The 27,821-nt window shown below is 30.7% G+C and overlaps 1 long non-coding RNA gene across 1 annotated transcript; it reads right to left on the bottom strand.

Moving 5' to 3' along the window:
* Positions 1-15,323: 15,323 nt before the first annotated feature.
* LOC149482107 (uncharacterized) lies at positions 15,324-17,593 on the bottom strand. The gene is made up of 3 exons (XR_016316693.1): positions 17,031-17,593; positions 16,843-16,904; positions 15,324-16,768 (listed from the first exon to the last, which is right to left on the bottom strand). It is a non-coding gene; the product is annotated as an uncharacterized LOC149482107 (long non-coding RNA).
* Between the last annotated feature and the right edge of the window lie 10,228 nt (positions 17,594-27,821).

The following is a 27,821-nucleotide window of genomic DNA, read 5'->3' as shown; positions in this document are numbered from 1 at the left end:
TATAGACACAACATTTTAAACTCGAGGATATTCGCACTGCTCTTAAATTGATTTCTAAAGATTGCTATATAGCAACTTTAGACCTTAAAGACGCTTATTTTTTAATAAATATTCACCCAGATTCACGAAAATACCTTAGATTTCAAATAAATAATAAATTGTATGAATTTAACGTATTACCGTTCGGTATATGTACTGCACCATACATATTTACAAAAATAATGAAGCCTGTCATAAAATTATTACGGTCTTGTGGTTATTTGTCATCTATTTATCTCGACGATATTTTTTTAACCGGTTTTTCTTATAAAGAATGTATTCAAAATATTGAAATCACTCAAATGTTATTAAAATCCTTGGGTTTTATCATTAATGAAGAGAAAAGTGTAAAAATACCCTCTATGTCTTGCAAATATTTAGGTTATATTATAGATACCCACAAATGGCAGTTAAGTTTACCCCATGACAAAAGATTTAAGATAAAGTCTTTGTTGCAAAAAATTAAAACGTTAAAACGTTTTAAAATCCGAATATTTGCCCAATTATTAGGTAAATTAGTATCCGCATGTCCGGCTATAGAATATGGTTGGCTGTATACCAAACAACTAGAACGTTGTAAATATCTTAATTTACTAGGTAACAACGATTATGAGCGATACATGACTTTACCAATTTCATTGTTGCCGGATATAAATTGGTGGTTAAATACCATTGATCATTCAGTGCATAGGATTAGAGATGAAAATTATGTCTTAGAAATATATACTGACGCCTCAACTACGGGATGGGGCGCAGCGTGCAACGGGGAAACAGCATGTGGTCGATGGTCTGACGCTGAAAAATCCTTACATATTAATCGACTTGAACTTTTAGCTGCATATTTTGGGCTAAAAATTTTTTCAAAACATCACCGTCACTGTCAAATATTACTTCGAATTGACAATACCACTGCTGTGAGTTATATTAATAGAATGGGAGGTGTTCAATACCCTCATTTAAATAAAATTACTAAAGACATATGGCAATGGTGTGAATCCAAGAAAATTCATATTTTTGCTTCGTATATTAAGTCGAAAGATAACGTCTTAGCCGATAGAGAGTCTAGACGTACTCATCCTGATATAGAATGGGTGTTATCTTGCACAGGTTTTCAAAAAATTAAAGACATATTTCCTTTACCACAAATCGATTTATTTGCAACACGTCTAAATAAAAAATGTAATACCTACGTTTCATGGCATAGAGACCCACATGCTCATTCTATAGATGCGTTTACTATAGATTGGTCAAAATATTTTTTCTATGCTTTCCCACCAATAGCTATGATTCTTAAAGTTTTAAGAAAAATTATATCAGATCAGGCTGAAGGTATTGTGGTTGTGCCAGACTGGCCAACACAGCCATGGTATCCCCTTTTTATGCGTTTAGTTTTATCCGATCTTATCAGATTAAATTCTGATGACGTCATTATACCCTGTTCCAGGAACCTTCAAACCAACATTACCCTGGTTGCCGCTATATTGTCCGGACCGCGTTGTTACAACAATGTGTCCCCATCTCAGCTCTAGACATCACAATGGCGTCCCTTTCGGAAAATACATTAAAACAATACGAGGTCTGTTTTAAACGGTGGTTTACCTTTTGTAAAGAAAATAATGTTAACATGTTTGAGACATCCATACCAATTATTTTAGAATTTCTTACAAATCTTTTTCACTCTGGTGCTCAATACGGCACAATAAATAGCCATAGGTCAGCTCTTTCATTAATTTTCGGAAATATTTCCGATGATGAAAGAATTATTCGTTTTTGTAAAGGGGTATATAAATTAAGACCTCCTTTACCGAAATATAATGTTACATGGGATGCCAGCATTGTTTTAAATCATTTAGCAACTATGTTCCCAAACGAAAACTTAACTCTTGAGGCACTTTCAAAAAAGTGCATCACTTTACTTGCCCTGGTAACAGCTCATAGAGTGCAAACGTTGTCTAAAATAAAGATCGATCAAATAGTTTATCAAAATAGTAAAATAATTATAAAAATTACTGATTTCATTAAAACTTCTAAAGCCGGTACTAAACAACCGATTTTACATTTACCCTTCTTTAATGATAGACCCGAGATCTGCCCCGCTAAAACCCTTGATATTTATATAAACAAAACTAAGGGTATACGAAAAACTGATCATCTCTTTATTGGATTTCGTAAACCATATAATTGTGTCACAACACAAACTCTTAGTCGATGGATAAAGTCTACTTTGAAAGACAGTGGAATTGACGTCTCTATATTTTCTTCGCATAGCACCCGCCATGCGGCTACATCTATGGCCCATAAACTAGGAGTAAACCTAGACATAATACGACAAACTGCGGGTTGGAGCGGCAACTCCACTGCCTTTGCGCAATTTTATAATCGGCCTGTAATTAACAGTGATGATGATTTGTTGTTAGCAAGAACAATATGTTCACTTTAATTGTATTAAGGTTTAAGTTGATTTTTATTTTTGAATTATAAAATGATTATGTACCTACATTGCACATTGTTATCAAAATAAAGGTTGATATCATCAAAACGCTTTTATTTTTCTCGATATTTCCTATTACCTCTCTCAACATCTACATGTGTTATATACAATATAAATACCTACTAACGTTACTAATCTTGAAGACAAAGCGCGAATATAATTAATGATTAAACGAACTTACCTGTACGTGAAGTTCAATCATAATTATATGAAGCGCTTTGTCTGAAAAGATTAGTAACACCCACCCACCCTGAATTGCCCTAGGAAATAGGAAATATCTCAGGTCTCTAGACTCTAAACTAAATGAAGCTGAGTCCCGCGAGCGTCAACGAGCGGGTAACAGCCGGAGGTGGGGGTAAAAATTTGAAATTCCTATTTTATTTTTGCAATGTTGCCATAGCCAAAATAAAATCTTTCTTTTTTTTATTATTCTCAATGAAGTGGTTTCACGTATGCGTACTACATGTGTTATATACAATATAAATACCTACTAACGTTACTAATCTTTTCAGACAAAGCGCTTCATATAATTATGATTGAACTTCACGTACAGGTAAGTTCGTTTAATCATTAATTATTTACGTAACGCTAACGCCCACGTAGAACCTCTCGCGAAGCACGATTTTCTGCCTTTTTAATTCCTAAGATTTTAATAAAGGTTTAAAATATATATATATATATATATATATATATATATATATATATATATATATATATATATATATATATATATATATATATATATATTTAAATATAATCAAAAATGTTATAAACATTTTAGTCAATTTACAATAGTAGAATATTTTACATATCTACAAGGTTTCCTTTCTAAAAAAGCTTAACCAAATCCATCAAATTTGTATAAGTGAAAATGTAGATAACGATATTATACTGAGTGTACTAGTAGACACACTTGTCTGCGTTTGAGTAATAAATTTGGTAATATGTCCTTGTCAAAAAAAATGATTCTCCAATTGTTAATGTAAACCGGGCCCTTAACACAAAAAGCGTAAGACGAGAGCTTGTCGTTTAATAAAATAATAATAAATGAAATATTTATTAATATTTCAGGACATGTACGATCTGATCCTATACTAAGCTTTCACTTGTGTTATGGAAACCAGATGGCTGATAAACATACATATATATAATTTTAAATAAATACTTAAATAGATAATTAACATGAGACTTTATGAAACGACCTCTTATGTTTTCCGTACGATACTACTGATCCCTTCATGCTTATGTCTTACACAATCAGCATATTACTGCAAATGAAGGACCAGCCATAAACATAAATCAAGCAAACTCAAAGCCAAGACTCGATACGCAACCTTTGATTGAGATTCGCAATATTACAATATAATGCTCAGAAACATGATAGTTATTGGGGGCGTGTTAGAAGCATAACTCAAGTACTCCAGTCTAACACACTCCGACTATCCCCGCAATGTAAATCACTATGTATGATAGATATTCCTGATTATTGGAACTGACATGCAGAGCGCTATGAGAAGCTCCAACTATGCTTTAGCGGATAGCAAGTTTCTGAAACTAAATATCGAGTTTCCTTTGAAATTCTTTGATATTTATTCCTGTTCTTGGTGTTTGTTTGATAAACATCATGTTGATAATAGAAGTGGATATAAAAACATCTATATAAATTTAAAAATAAAGTTCTATTGTGCTCTAGGATAAACAATAAACATGGATTCCTAGAACAATACTATATTGAGTTTTAAAAGTAAAATTTAAAATCTATTTGTTTTGTTTATTTTTAGTAAATACATTTATCGTTATGAAATTGCTGAATTGAAACACGAAAAACAAAAAATGTAAACCACTTACCAATGTATAGAACTATATAATAGGTGCTTTTAAATCTACACTAATATTATAAAGAGGAAAACTTTGTTTGTTTGTTTGTTTGATTGTAATGAATAGGCTCATAAACTACTGGACCGATTTTAAAAATTCTTTCACCATTCGAAAGCTACATTATCCACGAGTAACATAGGCTAGGTTTTATCCCGGAAATCCCACGGGAACGGGAACTATGCGGGTTTTTCTTTGAAAACGCGGGCGAAGCCGCAGGTGGAAAGCTAGTAGATTATAAACTAAGGCGTGAATGTAAAACTATTTATAAATATCAATACAACATGATAAATGAGTTTTCAAAGTGAATGTCATAATTTTGCGTCCGAGTAAAGTCATTAAAAGTGTAATATGGTTTCCTGTGTGTAACATTATAATCTATTTTGTTGTTTGACGTCAAGGAGAGCCAAGAAAATAATAATTATAGTGTTCTAAACATTAATCATATATATTTTATTCATTGTTAGACGTTTGGTAAACGGAAGTAAAAATGGAATATTTCCCAAATTGGTGATAATATTTACTGAGGTGAAACTTTAATATGACGCATAAAACATGAATTAAATATTTCTATATATTATTTAACATACAGTATTACAGTATTTTGACTATCCAAACACTAGAAATTGATTTACGGTTGCTTACAAACTATATCTACGTTTGTCACTACCTTTGACTATTCACTAGTCAGATTATTACTAGGTAATTGATACAAATATCTGAATACGTCACTCGAGATCGCTTTTCATACGGCTGCTTCATTCTCTCCTTTCTGTAGTGTGATGTCGTTTTAAGGTTTTTATGAATTTCTAGTTTTTTAGTAATCTTATTATTTTACATGAGAAACTTATTTATCAAAATGACAAAAACGAAAGAACGTACTCTGTTCGGACATCTATTTTCTTTCATATATTTCCGTAATCTAATACTATATACCGAAATAATTTACCCTCAATCTCAGCAACGTATCGATGTCTTCTAAAAGCTGTATTAGCTGCCTCGTGTCGATTGTCAGTTTTCGTTACACGGGCAACATTTTTTATTATTCGGAAGCTTATATTTACTGAGACTCAAAAAACTTTAGTTGATGCATTTTATTTAAAATAATATAAATAATATTGTAATTGCTTGTTTCAGTTATTCAAAAACAAATTGGAATCAAAAAGTTAGACGACATCCGACATTTGCCAACCGGCACTTGACCAGCGCGCGTGGTGGATTATGGCCGTATCCCAGCAGTGGCAACGTTTCTATATGGGCTGATGATGATGATGAATACGAGTATATCGAAACGCGTAAATGGAATTTTTTGTGCAATGGAATTGGTATTAATATATCCCCAACAGTTTAACAATACAAATCGGGTAGTGGAAAAAGGACTGGCCTTACAAATAACCCAAAATTGTTATAATAGAACCAAATGAGCCCTGACATCTATATCTTGATAATTTTTAAAACAGATACATTTTATTCTTGACCCTTTTACATTTAAATCATTAAATGGATGTGACTCAACATAACAACTTTATAAACCACTCTATTAATTATAAGTAATTAAAGAGCATCGCATAGTATGGAATTTCTTCGTAAAACAATTAAGAATCTTTTCAATAAGTAGCGGTCATATTGAAAGATATAAGATAGGAAATAGGTTAATATCATTACGATACAAAAAAATGGTTTCAGTCCGGAAGTACTGACCATCTTATCTATATAATCCTATCAGTGAAACAGGTGTAAACTGCTTATTGCCTCATACCTTCGTAAAGGGAAAAAGGGCATTATTTCTTTTATATGCTCAAATGGCTATGGCTGGTATCGTTTATTAAAAATTATTTGCTTTAGATTATTATTCAGTAGGTACAATAAGTTGATGACAAGGAAAATAATCGATGAATGCATAATGCAATATTTAAAAGATAGTAAATACATGTTTTTATGAAATTGAATATGAAAGATGATTCTCTAAAACATTCTAGCTTACTTTTAGTAAATAATACGACCGCTGTCTAAGTAAACTTCCCGTCAAGTGTCAATAATTTCGTCTTAAATAGATATAATTAGAATAGCATATTAATGATGTGTTTATATTTAGATTCGCAGTCAATTACGAATGCAAATGTCCAATGTAATTAAGTGCAATTCCATAATGAATATAACATAATAACCATCCTTGTCACAGTTTAGTTTTTACAAGACTGCAGACATTCATTTCTATTAGGCTTCAGTTTTGGATGAAATGTTTGAGAAGTAATTCTACAATAATGTATCCAAAAATCTAATATCAAAAGGTAAAACTGATATGATATGTTTTAATTATTGTAGAGTTTGCTATTCAATAGAGATCGGTCGCCATCGACGAAAACTATTATTAAAACTGAAATCTAAATAAAGTCATAAGTTTCCAAGCATGTTTAAATCTGTACCATAAGTGTATTTAGTTAATTAAGTCTTGGATATCTTCCAATACAACTTTTTACCTCTTATTTAATTTCAAAGAAGTATGTACTGCATTATGATGAGATCTTCCTGATATAATATTTCCAAACCAGTAGAATAAAGCGTTCTCACGATTCCGAATGTTAACCTACGAAGTTGGAAATAGGCTAAAAGTGCAAGTAATTCTCCCAGGGTTTGAGTTACCGTATCGTGGTGGAATCACGGAACATGCTCCATTGAATAACTAAGCACCGCTTCGGGCTTCGACTGCGAGCTCCATATTTAATGCAATTGCTTTTATATAAATGTCTTGTGTCAATGTATGGCTTGATAATGATTTGAGATATCGTTACTTTTTCTGCAGCGTTTTTTCTTGTAGCTTATATAGTGACACTTGATTTAAATATTGTTTTGTCAGTAATGTATGTAAGAAATATGTTCAAAACTATGTACTGTGCTATTTTAAAACTACGAAAGGAAACCTCAATTTTGATTTATTTCAATATTTTATTTACATATTTAATTAAGGTTCATTGGACTCAACTTTCGAGAGAATCAAGAAACAAATTACCCATTCAGAATGCCGCATACAATTAGAAACGGCAATGATTTAAAGTTTAAATTGATTTAGTGCTTTTAGACTAAAACTAAAACAGTGCTCTGACACACCACGGACTGTTTTCTACGTATTTTGGCGTTAAGCGGGTTAAATTTAATCCTATTCCTAAAGTTAATTTCTACTTCTAGGAAACGGTGATTATGTTTTCAGGGATAATTTTTAATTTAAAAGTAATTAAAATTTTGCATAAATATTCACATAGTTATCTTCATTTTGATAAATATGGCGTAATTGTTATTTGAAAAGTTTGTAATTCGTTAAAACAACTTAATTAACGTAAGTTTTATTGGAATTGTTTTATGTTAGTTTACAAATAACAATTATTAATTCAACTAAGTGCTTTGTAACTAAGTATATAAAACTATAAAGAGATTATTTATGTACGTTCTGGTTAATCTGCAAAACGGTGAACCAATTTTTAAAATATGATCACCGGAATTTAATAGGGAATACATAAGCACAATTCAGTTATTAATTTTAGTATTATTTGCTCGCAAATACTTCAATTTATCTGGACAAAGTCACAGGCGTCTAATAAATAATATACGATTTAATAATATGGTTTGTCACATACATCGATATAATTTAGATTCACGAACTGCGTGAGTGAGCTGTCAAAGCAATATATTCGTTGTTTCTTGCATCAGTGGTCTGTTATAAATGTATTAATTGGTTTAGGTGTAACTAAATAACGTTATGGTTTACATTAACTGTGCAAACGTTTGTGATTGTGTTTTTAAATGTTAAAAAATACAGCAACTTTTCTTTATTGTAAGTGAAATGTATAGGCAGTGATTTGTTTATGAATTTATAATATAAACTTAGAGTAACCCATTCAAACACTAGGCATATCAATTTCCCATAGTTAACGTATTATAGTTTGGTCAACTATAGTGATTGTATCATCTACTCTGAAAATAAATTTTTAACTTGTCCGGATTCCGCACTAAACGTAACGAAGAAATAATATACATTGTTATATATACAGGGTGTCCCACTTTTGGTATACTAAGCTCAAAGGAGGTTATAGTTTTGCATACGCTGAGTACGTAAAAAATACTTATAAAATTCCAGACGCATTTTTTTTCGGATAGATGAATTCTTAAAACTCTATGTGTACACCCCTAACAAGCAACACGCCCAAATTTGCCACCCGCATGTGAGATATCGTTTAAGATTATGTTTTCATAGACAAAATGCTCACATTAGAGAAGCGGTATATGCCGGCTGCGCGAAGCTAGAGAAGAAAACATGGATTTTCAGGAAAAATTTAGCAAAAAAATTTTGACGTAATTTTGTTGTTTAAGTATTTTTTACGTGATCAGTGTATGCAAAACTACAAGTTCCTTCGCGCTTAGTATACCAATAGTGGGACACCCTGTATATATATGTATGTATTACGAAAAAAAAGTAAACATTGTTAAATTAATTGTTACATTCTACGAGCATAATGCTCAAGGTAACGAAATAATACAATCTACTAGCTTTTCTTTGATTTATTGTATGTTTCCGTTGAAACAGTAATCCGTCTTTTGAGACCTTCCAGTTCATTTATCAACTTTGTGTTTTTTCTTTCACAATTTTTCTCTAGATAAGAACATGTAATCATTACATTTTACATGCAACAACAACATTGTTAATAATTTACTATAAAATATATAAAGACATAAATAAAATTGTTCTCATGAATATAGATGAAACAAATGATACTAAGATTACATTAAAGATAAATAATAGTGAGGAATAATATTAATATAATAAGAGTTTTTTTATCTGCATTAATATATCATTATAAATAGGAAAGAAATTTATAATATTATACTGTTGTTACAATATGAATAAAACATCATATTCTGACACCATGACAGCTCTAAAATCTTAAATCACATTATATTTCGGCTAAATTGTATTCAAAAGAAGTTTTAAATTAACTATAGGGAACTATCAATATTAATCGATTACCTATATTTATTTTCGAAACTCAAAGTTAAGTAGGTAGGTATTCCTTTAGTAAAGTATGATATAATATTTTTCTCATTGCATAAAATAATGATTTCAATTGTAGCATGTATCAAATATATTTCAGTAAATGTTAATATTATGTCATTTTTATCCAACTTTTTATCTTATTACATCATGATGTTAATAAATATGATCACAAAAACTGTGCGCAATATTGTTATCACGATTTACTATTCCAAACGTGACAGACTTTGAATCAAGCTTTAATAAAAGCCATAATTCTACGTAAAATGTAATTATAACCGACAAATAATATATCAATATAGGTAGTGAGTGAGTTCCTTACAAAAAACACGATAAATGATTTATTTGACGATTGTCTTAATTCTTCCTGCATTCGAATACGATTTATTGTTTGGAAAATATGTTATTGTTTTTGATGTATGGAATGCGATTATATGTTTGCAACATTTAATAGGAGCAGTTTAAATCTTCCGTAGTGAGAGCCAACCTTGGGCCGTGCGTGGCTTGCTCCAGCCAGGAAAATGCTCAGCACTTAACCACTCTATTTAAATTTTTAATCATCAAGTAACGTTTCTATTAATGCTTTGAAATGTATTTACACTTTTTGTCGAATTTGAATGACAGCAAATTAAAGTATTAACGGACAAAGGCCGAAGTGATCGATTAAGTGTCGAACGGATATTGTAATTTAATGTTCAAAATATTTTAATCGCTTAGTGAGCGCTCTAATTAAACAGTGATTAGCCATTCGCATATTTTAAAGTTTTTTTGTCTATTTAAATCGTGGTTAGAAATATTAACATCTATTTTGATTAGTTTCATCACTCCATTGTTGGATTAGTACAATATGTACAAATTACGTGTACAAAATGTTACATGTCAATATTTTCTACAAAAAATTGGTTGTCTGTAAAGTCGGTTTACTGAAGATAGTTGAACGTGACAACGTCCGATTGTGCTTCTTTGTCGCTCGTTCCGCGCTCTCACTTGCACTTCAAGCCTTACATGGAACGCCTCAGAGCGAGGTAACGCCGCATGAGTCATGTTTTTCGTGCGTGCAGCCGACTCAATCGAATTATAAGACGTTGTCACGTCAATAATTTCAAAGAAAAGAAAAGGATTCGTAACTTTTTGTTTTCAAATATTAAATTAACCGTAATTATTACGCTCTAATTGCTATCTACTATCAATGAATCAATCTTCACTTTCATATCAGTTGTCTTTGTCATGTGATACAAAATAATATTATGTTAGGTTATTTTTTAGAACGTTCTAGAGCTCTAGCATCGTGTTATCTCTCGAACACGAAATTCACCCAACTAACAACGGAATGTAGTTTGATATGATCTTACTTATAATATTATCGCAAAGAATAGATGACCGAATATGACATTTGAAGAGATCAATCTCCTGTCGCATCGATTTATTATATTTTTAACTCTGATATATCAGGTATAATAGCTTCCGCATTGTGAAACATTTATCAAAGTGAAATCAAAATATTGATTAAAATCGTAAAGTAAAAAGGGAGCTACTGTGTAGTTTAATTTAGTAATCTTATGTTCTAAAGCGCAGTTCAATCGAGAATTAATACAAGTCACTAGAAAGTATAATTTATAGAAATATCTTGTACCATTTTTTTACGAATATTTTGGAACAAAATTTATACAGAAAAGGAAAAATAAATAATATGTAAATTGGTACTTACTACCATTCTTAGATTCAGTACGCAATTAAAAGTGCTGTCAAAAACGGACATAAAGCCTCAGGGTTTGTGGAGCGTTCTTCGAAATTTTACACTGAAAATATATTTTCATTGTTTTTTGTGTGTTTTTAAAATTTAATTAATGCTAATTTTATGGGGAAATTGTATATTAGCGTGTAATTGTTATATTTTGTGTATATTCGTTATGCTTCGGTAAACTTACTTTTGTTTTTTATTACAATTTTAAATAGTCCCGTTTGTACTTTTTTCTGCTTAGGATTAATTTCTAGAAATTTGAGCCAAGCTAAATAACAGAGTGACTAAAAATAAAGCGATGTTTCGCAAGCTTTTAAATTTTTCCATATTTAATAAAAGCTGCTATCTAATGGCTAAATTTAATTAAGTATAAATTCTCAAATGAATTTAATAATTTAATTGCTGATATATTTTACAATTCATATCACGAGACGACTTAATAAAGAACACACAAAAGATTTTCATTTTCAAAGTCGAAGTCTAGTTTAGAAAAATTTTTAGGTAGGGGATTCAGTAATAGCTAAAAAAAATTACAGCAAGGGGCTATATGGATAAAAAGGGACCTATATAACACTTGAACGTATTATTCAAGTCAGAACAACAAAAAATCCATTCCATAAAATAATCTGATGCGATTTTTCCCGCTCTACGATGCCGATAAAGGATTTACCGAAGTATTCCATACATGATCCCCTTTCCACTCGCTTCCTTCATTCATGAATGAAATTATTTTACACAGGCTTATTTTGAGAGCGAGTATTATGGTTAAGCTTATATTTACATAGAATAAATTTGAGGTAAGCTTGCTTATTAAACTTAACGCGATTTAGAATAAAATGTACTTTTGGGCTTTCGTGTGATTAATTTTTTTTATGATTATACCTTCAGGATTAAGTCGCTATGTTAAAATACTACTAAGCCAGTTTTAACAGAATTACCTACAGGATTCATTTTATTACTCAAATTTATTTTTTTAACATCCTTTGAATATTGGCATTGATTAAAAGAGAAGTAAGAAAAAGTGACCTTTTAAGTATCACACTTAAAGGAATCAGAATAGAACTCCGAAATACACACTATGTATTCTGATGTTAAGAAAGGAAAAATTCAAGGAAATATACATATAAAACAATTAGTAATTAACCATATTGTTCCTTGCACAAACATAACCATGACAAATAACTAATTAATTATATTTTTTCGGTAACAAGTATAATAATTATTATTACGGAAGTATTGTAACGAAATAAAAAAGCTATCGTGTTACGTGTGGCCTAATTAATGGATTGTTAATTACAGTTTTGTTCTAATTTGAATTTGAACAAAAACACTCGATCATGAGTGATAACTATTGACTTACAAGGTTGAAACCAGATTAGATCTATGGCTGATATTATGAGGTTACGTATCATAATGTAATTATAACATGACTTTTTAATATGCAGATTGTTTGAACACAAAACGCAATGAAAAAATGTAATGCCATTTAGCTTTGTCAATTTACGAAAGGTAGGCATTTCATATGAGTCGAAATTAATTGAACTTCAGCTAGATAAAGAACGAAGCTTTTGAGATGTGAACTAATTACTTTTAATTGACAGGAATAACACATAACAAAAGTTAATTTTATAGTACTGATAACAATAGATTAGTGAAATGATTTTCTCAAAACTGAGTTTTACTATGAATATCTTAACCATATCATGTGCTCTATACATATAATTTTTATTAGGTACCCTTACCTAATGTTGGCTGTACCTACGATTTTTGTAATTAGTGATGATGATATTATTATAAACGTAAATAACCGTTCAAAAATTAATCTTTAAGCTGTAATCATGTAATACAACACTTCTTCAATTATACACAAAACCCATCATTTTACAGTAATATCTCAAAAGTATCGTAAACGTAATACCGTTCAAATACCTTTAAAAGGGTACAAGTAATTATTTAACGTTCACCAAAACGAGTCCACGACAATGGCGTGGATCTCGCAACACGTTCGCGTTCGTGATCACGCCTCTACACCGTTGTGGCTATGAAATGAGCGTTTTACTTTTCTGTTTTTTGTATAAATACATAGTAATTAATTACATTAAAGTAAAAACATTATAATATAAATTTACGATTAAGATGAAAAATTACTTAAACGACTCATGCGAATGATTGGTACAAAGTAAGTACATGCTAATCTTAATATATAAATATTCTTTCATCAGATCGTTCAAAAGATTGGAAAAAACTATAATAAAAAACTTCAATATTAACTGCACATACCTGTGTAACTGTGCAGTACGTACACAGTTATTGTAAAATAACTGTGTACGTACTGCACCATTTTCCCGTTTTGTAATTATTATGCTCACGTATTTGTGGGTGATGTCTAATGAAAACGATTGAAGTGAATGCTTGAACTCAAAGCTCATTTTTAGCTGAGAGAATTAGCGATCTTTTTACCGTGAAAATGTATGCACGGTTCTCCAAAAGTCTTTTAGACACTTGGCTTAATGGAAAATTTTATTTTCCTGTTTAAACCTCGGCGAAAAGTGGGTATTAACTTGTCAACTTTTAAAATACTTCAATTTGTTTTTCATTTATACTGTTCTCTTTCAAATATTGGGAACAATTTTTAGCTTTTATGTTCAAATATGAACTTTATAACTGAAATAAATTGTTATTAAAAAACTGTCTATTTTAAATGATTGTCTTTTTTATTCACTGTTCTGTTTGTATATTGTTATGTACAATAAAAAATAATATAATAAATGTTCTAAGATCATTTAATTTCGTAGCCCCAAGCCTCGTGCAAGTCGTGGTCTCATCGTACCTTATCATCACACTGAGCAGAATTTCGTGTTATATTCAATAATTTTAATATTTCTACATGACACGGTAGTCCGTGTCATGTAGAAATAGCGTGTTAATATAATCTAATTTTATTGAGTTTATTGAGTAGTTAGAGAGTTATTTTATCTAAGTTTATTGAGATAAAAATTTACCTTTAAAAGTCTCTACTATTTCGTAAAAAGTATTAATGTAATTACTAAGTAACAATATTAACCTAGCACATATTATGATTATGAGTACATATTTTCTATATACCATCATAATCTGTTGAGTCTACGTTTATGAAAAACCGAGAGTTAACTACAATTATGAGTCAAGTGTAACTACATAATAATATTTTTTCGACCAGTATGTTTTTCTAAAGTCTGAGCTCCAAACATAACACAAACCTTCGTAAAATAACCAATATTTATTAATTGTACGCTTTTATTTGCATTTCATTAAACTTCCATCTAAATGAAAACTAATAAATAAGGTCCCCTTTATAATAAAGCAATGAACTGCCCCTGTTCATTTCGGCGTTGCATGCAGTATTTTGTAACAATTCATCATTAGTGCGCCACTTACGTCAACCATACAACACCATATTGTTGCCATATTACAGGCAAGTTCAAAGGTAGTGATTAAAGCTTGACAAGAGTTTTATTTATAGCTTTTGTATTGAGACATAAATCACGCGAACCCGTTAAGTTAATACGCAATTAATTGATCGATTAATTCATAAGTTAATTAGAAATGTTGATACCAATCGATTTTTCGTGCTTTGACGAAATACTTTTTAATACTTTACCTTTTTTACCTAAGCACATGAAGAAAAGCTTTATATCAAGTAGGTATTAAGATTTAAGTTCCAAAAGCTATTGCTTTTGGAACTTAAACCTTTTATTAGCACTATTGTGCTAATAGGTAGATATAAGATATTATAATAATGGCAATTCGGGAATACCCCATAGATTGCCTTCCCATAAAATTTTAACGATACATAATATATTGTATTGTTTATCATTTAAATCCTTATAACCAACAAGAATTCATGCAAAAAAACCAAATAAAACAAACCGTCATAATAAATTTAGATACGCACGCATATAAACTATATAATTGAACTTGGTTATTAATAATTAAGCAATACGTTGATAGCTGCAATTTCAATAGCAAATTGGAGGCAATTGAATAATATCGATGGATAATTAGAGACATACCTCATGTAGTCATTATGAAATATAATCAATTGGTACGCCGAGCGCCGTTTTTGTACTAAATATTTAATTAAACTTCTATTAAGACGATACACAAAAAAAAATCCACTGCTTGGCGGGCGGAGTCTAATAGCTCGCTATCGCGAACGCGGGTGTGCGCGAAGTCATTCTTGCAAACTCGCCGCGCTGCCGCTGGCCGACTCGGGACAAACATGTATGGAGTCGTCATACAGTTATAATATTGTTATACTGTATTTATTTAATTGTTGATTTATTGGTTTTATTTTCTTGCTTATAAACAAATAATCTTCTTTTTAACAACTACTTAGATATTATTAATAATTATTATTATTTCGTAATGTTTACTTTATTACAAAATAATACAGGTTATAAATAATCTTTAAAATAACAAAAAATATTGTTACTCTGAAAAAATGTAATGGTACTCAATAACGCGGACTACTGAATTGATTTAGATAGAATTTGATGCTGACGTAGATATTACATCATGCCCAGAAATGAAAGGTACTATTTCTGAAAGAAGTTATAAACCCTAATTCTTCTCAGTCAAAGTAAAGAGTGGAAGATATCACTAATACAGTAAAACTGATGCGAAACTTTGGATGTTAATTTGTATATTTTTTTGTTAGTTGTTACTTAATCACGTCAAGACTACATTACCAATTTTGATAAAATATAGCTAATTGCCTGGATTTACACATAGGATACTTTTTATCCGAACTGAACACTTCTGTGGGATAAAACAGGATTCACGATATAACCTAATTCCACGCGGGCAAAGCCGCGGTCGGAATGATATTTTTTTAAATAAAAAAATTGTTTTAAAAAAAACACAAAATATATTGACGCATGTAGTTATTTATTTTTTGCACTCTATTATAATTGTAATTATTCATTACAAATAATCAAAATAAAATAGCCAGAACAAAGATAGGCCCTGGTAGGGTAGGTAGGCAGGTACAGCAATGTGAGACGAACACTGGCTTATTTATACTAAAAATAATGTATTATAAACATTAAATTAAGTTTACAACAAAAATACATAATATTAGCTAAAGTGAAAACGAATCAACCAATCATCCCACAACAATGAAATGTGCACACAAATATTCATCCAAATCGGTTCATGTGATAAGGAGGAGTGACTGCAGCGCCATCTTCCGGGTCCAATTGTGTTTCCAGATCACCCAGGAACTCAATTTAATATACTTACACAAAATTTTTCGAAATGAAAACTCACATTACTATGTAAATATGAATATAAACCTGTTTTAGTACTAAGCAATTTCCCGCACAGGTGTAGTAAGTATAAATGAAATAAATATCAATATCAAATTCTTTATACAACATACATAACTACCACCTACTAAGAAATGTAATTTTTGAAATTTTTTCGTATTTTTTTAAATATAATACTACTCCAATGAGCTCCTGTTCCATATTACATCCACCATACTTCCACTAAGTTCACCATGATTTTTTATTTCTTTGCACTTTGTTGCTTTTTGCTAAAAATGGAATCATGCGATAAAACCAGTAGAGCGTTGATAACATACATTTTTGACTGAATAAAGGTACTTACGAAGGAGTGGGTTCACATTGTGAACAATCAGTGGGTTTATTTTCCTTCTGGATTCCGGATTTCTGAAAAGATTATTTATGCTATAAATGAAAAAATCTTACACATTCGTTATGTACTTAAAACAGGGGTACATATCAAATATCGTCTATAATACAATTATCATCAAATTTAAAATAAAACCAACTTACTTCATTAATTTGTTCCAATTGTAAGCATTCTTTTTCCTCCAACCTTTATGTTTCTTCTTCTTATTTTCTTTATTGTCCCCATTTGTCTCATTTTGTCTTATCGTGTTGTCACCCTTTTTTACGATTGCGCAAGCGACACAAGTTCCCCGTGTGACGGCCGTAGCGGGAATGACTCGTGCAGCGATCGGGGTAGGAAGGTACAGGGCGGCTCTCGCTATATTGGCTGGTCGCGCGCTAATTTCAAGTATTTCTTGTTTATTTCAAAACCATCGCATATTTCAAAATTCTAACACGGTAGACGTATAGGTTGTATATTTTATAGTTAATATCCAAAAAGTCGTAACTTTACGTTTGTTATTTTGAAGATGCCAGAGATTAAAAAAAAATAACAATGAGAACTTTGTATTTTTTTTCTATCGAGAAAATATCATGGAATCATGTTTCTAAAACGGTAGACGTATTGTGTTACTATTGAACTTTCTTGTCAAGAATTTTCATCACGACAACTTTAATAATATAAAAATTACGAAGGTTTGAAAAGGGCCGTAAATGTTAGAAAAATTAATTCATCACCTTAATGTAAAGGTCATTACGATAGAAATATTTAATGATAAGCTAAGCAATTTAAAAATTCAAATAATCAATTAAATATATTTTATGTGTAGGTGTATTACATTTAGGCACACCCCGGACACTCCATACAAAATTATCGTTTTGACAGTCACACTGTAGAGACTGCAAATGTGTGTGTTAACGCTTTATGGTTGGCACATTTGTGACTAGCGTAAAAAAAAATTCGCGTTTTTCTGATGAAATACATCCGTAAACAGCACAATATCTAACCATTTTCTACGAAAAACGATAATCACAAATCCAAAATAATAAAATTACTTTAAGTCAATTTGATTAATGTTGTCAATCTTCGTTGCGTATCGTCCTTGCAGAAAAATATGGCCCATTTTATGTCTGATCGCGCGGGGGTGAGGTAAGTTTAATTTTGGCGGGAGGCGGAGAGTGTCCGTTCTGTAGCGTTTAGCTACTATTATGTATTCTGTGATTTAGGTACCTAGATATCATTGAAGTAGCGTCTTGGGCAAAAAATCGAAGCGTATTTGAACCAACACTTTGGCAATAATGTTGCTTTAGACAACATAAATGCTACTACAACATTGAATTTAAAAATATAAACATATTACACATAAATTTATCAATTTTTTTTTACCATACAATTACAGTTGAGCATTCAATTAAGAACAATTATTCTACAAATAAGCAGTTTTAATAAAGCGCTCATTTGCTTTATCCGGAAAATGAAGAACTAATTCAAGTTCTTTTAATTCAAGACCTTTTTAATTCAAGTTCCAATAGTGAATTACTGATAAAAGGTGTCTTTTTTCATACGATGCAGTTTTAGTTAAAAAGTTAACCATCATCTTTAGCTATCAGAACTTCACACAAATATAAACCCTATCTAACCATATTGGATATTTAGAAGTAGGAATAACAACACGGACTTACAAATAGACACTAAAGTTCTCATATGACCCCATGATTATATCCCACCTATCTATAACAATTTGTAAGAAATATTATAACAAAATTTATAATAACAGAAACTGCAACAGTATACAGTACTAGTTGTACACAAGTCGCCGGTTGTGAAGCGAATCACGTTTCAAATGTTTGTGACAAGTCTTCGCTTACGGGCGAGTGAGTTTTCCGACCAATTGATACAGATTTTAGATGTTGATGTTATAAAATATTTATTAGTTTACCTCTATTCGGAATCTTCGATCTATGCCTGGTGTATTTGTGTAAATATTTACTGATTTTTAAATGCACTTTAAAATTTTATTTATTGTTCAATTTACAGTAAATGTTTTGTAAACATTTGTATTTTTGCAATAACATTTCTACTAAATTTATAATGAAAACATTTTTAACTCCAAATATACTATTTTGTTTATTAATCTTCTATTATCTTCCTTCCGAACCATCTAATTTTACACGGATGACAATTTTGTTTTTTCCTTGTATAGTCGCCAATATTCGTAATTCTCTTTGAGTAAACAAACGCATCTATTCGATTCAAATGAACCCTAACACCTAAGCAAATAACAATGCAATAAAAAATCTAATTCCAATAATACCAATTTATTACAGTTCACAAATCACCCGAAAGTCCAGGGTAATAAAGATTTACGTAGCGAATTTAAAAAACGACCCGCCTGTCGGGCGCACAGCCCGGTTTTGCTTTCTAATAAACTATATTGCTCCATACATTATGTTCGCTTTATCTAGAAGATTCTATTTCAAATTGTTATGGTTCAATGGTTACTCATTTTACTACCTATGAGTTGATTTTATGTGTGTTTTAACATGATTATAATTTGAAATAATGTCCTTGTCAACTAATATAATACGTCCGACCGACGACTAAGAAATTTTGTGAAAAATATAAAGGTATGTATAAGGTGTATAGATTGACATCTACTCAAATATATACGAGTATCTTTCTAAATGCTGTAAACATAAAATAATAGGAAAAAAGTAAGGCAATAGTTTGAACACATAGGATAAAATTTTTCGCGTAGAGATTTAAAGAATTCGATAAAATGCCTTACAATACACAATAACAACATGTAATTATATCATAAATCAATGTAATATCTTATTTAAAGCGTTAAGTATAATGTTAAAATATCTAATTTGAATACAATAGCAGTCAATAGTGACAGTCCAGTTCCTGATCAATAAACAAAATCACGATTTCTGTGCGAATAATGTACAGACAATTACTAATGTTACGCCCATATTTTTCTCGTAAATACATTGCTGCTTACATGTCTAAAATAATATAATCAGCAATCGTGACAAGCAATGAAATAGGAACATGTTAATTCAAACTGTCGTTCCTATAACTCGGTCACGATTGAGTGTCCAGTCAGTGAAATATTGTCGTTATTTCACTCGTCAATATAGTGAATACATACTGTGTTGTATTTTTAATAAAATAATATGCGCATATCTGTACTTCTTACATGTACCAGATATCCTGAAAGTTACGGAAACTTCAAGAACTCGCTGGCATCGTAAATCGTGATAACTATATATAAATACTTAGGTATAAATCAGAATATCCTTAAACTAAAACAATGGATGTCATATATAAATTCTTATACGGTTTAAATGCTATAAACCATATGTACCGGCGATTTAGGAATGAATAAAATTAGTAACAATTTTTAATAAAATATTTTTTGTATGCGGAGTATATAACTTAATTTTATGTTGAAACAAGAACTCCGATATAAAAATAGAATATCTCAATATAATTTGGCTTAATTATCTATTCAGCCCACGGATTTATTTACAAAAATCGTAATAGTTGCATTTACATTCGCAAGTCGTTAGCTTAATTTCGATTTTATACATAGATAATAATCAATATGATAATATTTTAATTTTATTGGCAATTTGCGAACATTTGAACTGGCCTACGCAAAAAGCGTGAAATTGATAAGGACTTAATAACTGATAGGTATACAAATAAATTTCCATTTGATACCGTGACTTTGCCTTTCAAGGTATTAAATTAATTCTTACTAGTTAACACTACCATAATACTACATATTACTAAATAGTTAATACGTATATTTACCTCATTAAGAGGTTTATTCCCGTTTAGCACAATGACGATAGTAACCTTACCAAATGTTACCTATATATGAATAAGTTTACGTACTAAACTTTACAGTAAAATATTGAAACTCTATCATGAATATTACGACATGGAAGCTCAATAATTCTACAGACAAAGCACATCTACTTCTAGTAGATGCATTTCTCGTAAAATTAATATAACATATTGCATATTAAATCTAGTGACAATATAATATTACAGCGAAGCGCATCACAGATAATTCAACCAAAGGTTAACAGAATCGCGTTTGACAAACATGCCGATGTTTACCTGCGCGTATGAATTCCCGTTACGCTTCAGCATTATCGAATTTCCTACAATCGATGAACCCTTTTACGCAAATAGCGTATTGAGTATTCAACTACGTCCCTACATAATATCATCGTTTTCACCATCTGCCGGTTAAATGGGATAGATCAGGTAACGCTGTGCGATAGTTTAGTAATCGTGGTTTTGAAGTGTTGTGTCATATAGTGTGTCGCAAAATATTGTGTACATCGCTGGTTATCGTTTAATACTGAAATGGGAAATTTTTCCCTTCTATAAGAAAAGTATCAGAAAAATAAGCAACGTCATTGCATATACTATTTATAAACATTGTTAAAACTTCTTTTTAGTTCGTTCTTAGCTCTACAGTTCCATAAGTAATGAACCAAAATTATAACTGCTAAATTATGGTCGATGAAAAGTATAAGTAATGGTATTTCTTAATCTCATTTATTATTGATTCTTGAAGGGTAGACTGATTACATGAACGAAAATAGCTCATAATAATAAAAGAGAACACGAGTATGTGCCGCTTGCCTTGCTATTTCCATACAACTGCCACTCACTCCTTCACATCTAGTAAATATTATATACGTTCTCTTTAAGATAAGACGTATGAATTTTAACTCATTGAATTCCACGAAACACATCTATTATACTGCTAATTCTAAGAGAAACAATGCACGTCTTCCCATATTTGGTTGTTAGCAGACTGACGTTCCAATTTAGTCGTACAGTGGCATTTGCTCAGCCGACGGTATAATGCAATGATATCAACGGTGAGCAGTGAGCACCGTCTGAATGCTACTGTTTAGTGTATTAAGCCAAAGATTTCATACACAGACGTGTTACCTGCTTTTTACGAATGAACATGAATAGAGAAACGTTAACTGAGATAGACAGAGATCGTGATCTTTATGTCGAGAATTAGAATCATGTGGTTAAACAACGATAATACATACTAAGGTAGAGTTATCAATCATAGACCAGGAACAAAAATTAAGTACTTATGCATAAATCTTTTGTCACTATAAGTTCCTGTTGTAGGTAGTCGATAATTGATAATGACGAAAACAAAAAATTTACGACTAAAAATAAAATAATGAACCGAAGATATTACAAATTGTAAATAATATAATGTTATCTAATATTATACCTATTATATTTTTCAATCCAGATAGATGATTAGCAGTGTAAAGTGTTATGCATTCTAACGTAATTACTCTATATAAATACCCTAATAGTATTCTAGCCTCATACAGCAGGTATTACACTAATTATAATTCCGTACTCGTACTCGTACATATTCAGATACTCTTTGAGTCTTCCATTGACCATTTACGGACCGAGTTCCCAGGAGAGGCGTGAACATAACGCGGCAAAACGGTGCATAGTTAAAGGAAAATTGGAGTGGAACATTGTCCTTCGATTAGATTTTATATTCCTATCGATCCAATTGAAACAAAGTTCTGGACTCTGGTCATTCGAAACGGGTTTGTGAGTGTCACATTAAGATAACGTTTATATTTTGCATTTATTCATAAGCAAATCAAAGTAAACTTCTCTAAATCGGATTATTATCTTTCTAGAATTACATCTAGATATCCTCTAGTCCATTTTTATGGAGTCGTTTAAGACGATACTTAAAAAAGTTCTCTATCTTTATAAATCTGGATTTATTCTGTCTGGGTCTAGACGGCCTTATTGCACGTATAAAAAATAAGTCTTATTGGTAAAGTACGTAGAAGAATTTTAAATTTCATTTCATTATATGCCGTAGACTGTCGTTGACCGAACATAAAATTTAATAGTTCTATCGAGTTAATCTATAAATTTCATTGAACAATGTGTGTAGTCATTCTTATGAAAAGGTTCACATTATGTATATACAATCTATTTATTGGGTTTGAGTTCACTTTATTTCATTAACGTAGATACACTTCATCCAAACTTATCAATATTTTTAAAACAAATTATAATAAATGTAAATATGCCTTATTGAGAGCCAATTCAATTCAATATTTGCATCATTTCATGGTGGAACTGCGTTGCCACAATTTTGCCAATATCCTGTAGATACTTATAGGAGTCTTCAATAAGCTAAAATTCTTGAAATTTTGATCGAAAATCATCAGCATTGCGCGATCTATTTCCAGACCATTTCCAGTCAAATAACTGTTGTCAGATAATGCCTTTATTCCAACGTGTGATACATCAGTTTTGTTCCCCGATCGAATAATAGCTTGGCACATTTCATCATGAATCATTAGGCAAATGTCAAAAGTAGCTTTGATTTATGGCATCGAAGTATTTCAATTATTTGAAAATAATATTCATTCATACCGAAATACGTGAACTATGGACTTGTTGGATTAGTTGGCTACCCATTTTAATACGTAAAATTAAGTATCTTAACTGAAACTTTGAACAATTTTTTAATAAAATAAAAATTGTAAAAAAACAAGCGTTCGAAGAATTTAGATTTCTTTTCGCATCTACTCAGATATTACGGCCGATATGAAGTCTATGTGAAAACTAAATCTAACCTAAAACTGACTCATTAACCCCAATCAAAATGTGTTAAAATTTCCCGTGGCAATTCCAGGACAAAACATTTCCTTTGTCCATACTCACGTCTCTAACTATGATCAAAATCAAAATTTCATTCAATATCATTTTGTGGTGTAGGCGTGAAGAAGAGACAGGCATGTCGACCGACAGACAGATAGTTATTTTCGCATTTATAATATTAGTAGAGATTGTGTTTTAAAACATATACCTAATTGAAGTATTTTATGTAACTCTAACAAATCCAAAAACAATATGAACCTCATTTTGTACGCTAGGTACCTAATCTAATTTAATATTATATATGTAGTACAACACAAGCAGCTTGGTTCAGAACCGCCAAGATTGCTTACTAACACAGACGGGCAATTTTTAATTAGAATTTAGATGAATTTAATCAAATTAATATATAATAACAATAGTAAATTGCCTTGTTCATCTCGTTTTAATAAGAAAATTGAATCGAGAATAACTGAAAGCCATTCCTATTGGAAGAAATAAACAGAGGAAATATAATGAAATGAATTGAGTGGTAAAAGGGTTACATAGACAAAACAAATTTACTTTAACTGCTAATAAAGTAATCAATTTCGGCACTTCGAAATTGTTAATCAAACTGTTTACCAAATTAAATTGCGTCGGCGTTTAAAGTAATATTTTTACTAATATAATATTAAAGCATGATTAATTGATTTGCACATGGACTTCTTTAAAACTGGGTACCACGCGAGTAATGACGCGGGTTCCACCTATAGCAATTTATGTTTAGAAACTCGTAAAAACTATTAAATGTTGGTTTGATTCTCTAAATTGTAATAAATGACAACAAACAAATCATTTATACAAAAACATTCAAACGCTTATTTAAAAGAAAACCCCAATCAAAACAAACCAGAAGTCCGATAAATATTCAATTTCTATTAAAACCATTTTTATTTATTGTCTTCGCTTTGAAAAACATTAATGGGTTGAATATTGGCTGAGAATCTTCCGAAGTTTGCGGCATTTGCATGCTAACAAGCGAACCAGGCTTTCTTTATTAATTGCTATTCCAATGCAGGGTCGGCATGCATGCAAATGAGGCTTTACAATTTTAGGGCTCCTAGTTTAAATCAAATTCTTTGTTCACTTATTATAATTAACCGTAGTTTTAAGGTGAGGGGTTTGACTTGTCACGCTAGCTGAAAATTGTTTATGTTCCATAAAGCCATTTTATAGGTTAGCACAGTAAATGAAATTAAGCTGGTAACCGGTTTTTTTTGAGATGACTAAGAATATATGAATTTCTTTCAATATTTAATTTTAATTTGTCTTCTATACATATAATAAAATCGTAGGAAAGTCAAAACTGTACATTGAATATTTTTTTAAAAGAATACATAATCCATGATCTATAATCGATATAGAAGCCAAAAATATAGTTTTTAGAATTTTTGTCTGTTTGTCTGTTTGTCTGTTTGTCTGTTTGTCTGTTTGTCTGTATGTTTGTCCGAGCTAATCTCGAAAAGTACTGCATAGATTGACTTCAAATTTTGCATGAATATTACTAACAGGTCGTGTGAGGTTTTTTTAAACATATTATCATGCTATCACCTCCGGGGGAGGAGCTGTGAACCTTTACTTTTCTTACGTATTCCGTGTACTACGACAGCGTACAATCTAAAGACTCATGTTTAAATGTTGTTTTTGAGTAAGCCATGCTATTATCTAGCTTTACACTATAAAAACTACGTCATTTACGTAATTTGGGCAGAGAAACTGTTTAATGAATCTTAGTACTATAAAGACAAATTTGATTCAGCGCCATCTATGAGATTTCGTAAAAATCAAATCAATTTACATGTTATCACTACTGAACACAATGTTAAAAATTAATAATTTAAATATAATTATGTTATTTATTTATTTAACTCTTTAATCTATACATATAATAAAATCGTAGGAAAGTCAAAACTGTACATTGAATATTTTTTTAAAAGAATACATAATCCATGATCTATAATCGATATAGAAGCCAAAAATATAGTTTTTAGAATTTTTGTCTGTTTGTCTGTTTGTCTGTTTGTCTGTTTGTCTGTTTGTCTGTTTGTCTGTATGTTTGTCCGAGCTAATCTCGAAAAGTACTGCATAGATTGACTTCAAATTTTGCATGAATATTACTAACAGGTCGTGTGAGGTTTTTTTAAACATATTATCATGCTATCACCTCCGGGGGAGGAGCTGTGAACCTTTACTTTTCTTACGTATTCCGTGTACTACGACAGCGTACAATCTAAAGACTCATGTTTAAATGTTGTTTTTGAGTAAGCCATGCTATTATCTAGCTTTACACTATAAAAACTACGTCATTTACGTAATTTGGGCAGAGAAACTGTTTAATGAATCTTAGTACTATAAAGACAAATTTGATTCAGCGCCATCTATGAGATTTCGTAAAAATCAAATCAATTTACATGTTATCACTACTGAACACAATGTTAAAAATTAATAATTTAAATATAATTATGTTATTTATTTATTTAACTCTTTAATCTATACATATAATAAAATCGTAGGAAAGTCAAAACTGTACATTGAATATTTTTTTAAAAGAATACATAATCCATGATCTATAATCGATATAGAAGCCAAAAATATAGTTTTTAGAATTTTTGTCTGTTTGTCTGTTTGTCTGTTTGTCTGTTTGTCTGTTTGTCTGTTTGTCTGTATGTTTGTCCGAGCTAATCTCGAAAAGTACTGCATAGATTGACTTCAAATTTTGCATGAATATTACTAACAGGTCGTGTGAGGTTTTTTTAAACATATTATCATGCTATCACCTCCGGGGGAGGAGCTGTGAACCTTTACTTTTCTTACGTATTCCGTGTACTACGACAGCGTACAATCTAAAGACTCATGTTTAAATGTTGTTTTTGAGTAAGCCATGCTATTATCTAGCTTTACACTATAAAAACTACGTCATTTACGTAATTTGGGCAGAGAAACTGTTTAATGAATCTTAGTACTATAAAGACAAATTTGATTCAGCGCCATCTATGAGATTTCGTAAAAATCAAATCAATTTACATGTTATCACTACTGAACACAATGTTAAAAATTAATAATTTAAATATAATTATGTTATTTATTTATTTAACTCTTTAACCCATAATAAATCTTCCCTTCCCTATAAAGGTGCGCTTATATAATTCGTGTGAATATACTACATTTTTAAAAGTGAGGGTAGATGTATATTATTTTAAGTCAAACTAGACACCATTACAGTTAATCTAATATTGATTGTGTTCATTGGTTACATTTTTAAAAATCTTCGTGTTTTAATAATTCGATCACGAGGCGGGACTCTAATACAAAAAGGTTAGTTCGTTGATAATTATTATTCCTTCATCATTTACGTGTTGTTAGTAAAAATATACTTTGACTGTTAATACTTTTGTTCAGTATTTATCTGTATGATTATTGCTTGGTAATTAATATATTTTCATGTCGTATACCTAATTATAAACATAAGTGTGATGTGAAACTAGCTGGATTTATTTTTACACACTCACAGTCTTATATTTTGTGTTAATGTTAAAATAGTATTAATAGTGTAAATCATAATATTTTTTCAAAGTTAAAAATATTTCCTTTTTTCTGATGGTGTTGCCATCGAATTAAACCGCGCTGTCGTTTCGTTCACAAAAAGTCATGTTATTAGGACCGAATATGTAGCCGCCTCAACTTACGGAAACGAGAGTAACCTGCGTTGTCTGTTAGTTATTGTATAGTCGAATTTAACGTTACATGGAAATTGGAATCTAAATATATGTATACCTACTTATATTAAATCTGTAGAGGTCAATTCTGCACATGAAATATATTTCCTAAATAACTATCACGAGGTGATTAGAGATCGACATCGACGTCAAAAATGTTTGTCCGTCTGTCTGTCTGTATAACCGTTATAGAAACAAAAACTACTCGACGGATTTAAACGAAACTTGGTACAATTATTTTTCATATTCGTGAGCAGAGCAGCAACTCCATTTTTAAGCTTTCGTCGCGTGTGCGTTCTTAATGCGTGTATCTTAATGGTTAAAGCTATACACAGAAATCAAGTATGAAAGAAATGTTCTCCATATTATATAAAAAATATCTCCCGACATCATAAATGTCTATCTTTTATGGTTGAGCTTAGGAGTTCAAAGCTTTCTGATTATATTTGTCTACTAGCTGTCCCCGCGACTTCGTTCGCGTGGAATAGTGACAGG

The sequence above is a fragment of the Colias philodice genome, chromosome 15, assembly GCF_061535455.1.
Source record: "Colias philodice isolate Cphi_HAF_F1 chromosome 15, ilColPhil1 Martin Lab GWU primary, whole genome shotgun sequence".
NCBI classification, from domain to species: domain Eukaryota; kingdom Metazoa; phylum Arthropoda; class Insecta; order Lepidoptera; family Pieridae; genus Colias; species Colias philodice.
This window is presented reverse-complemented; position numbering and strand designations above follow the sequence as displayed.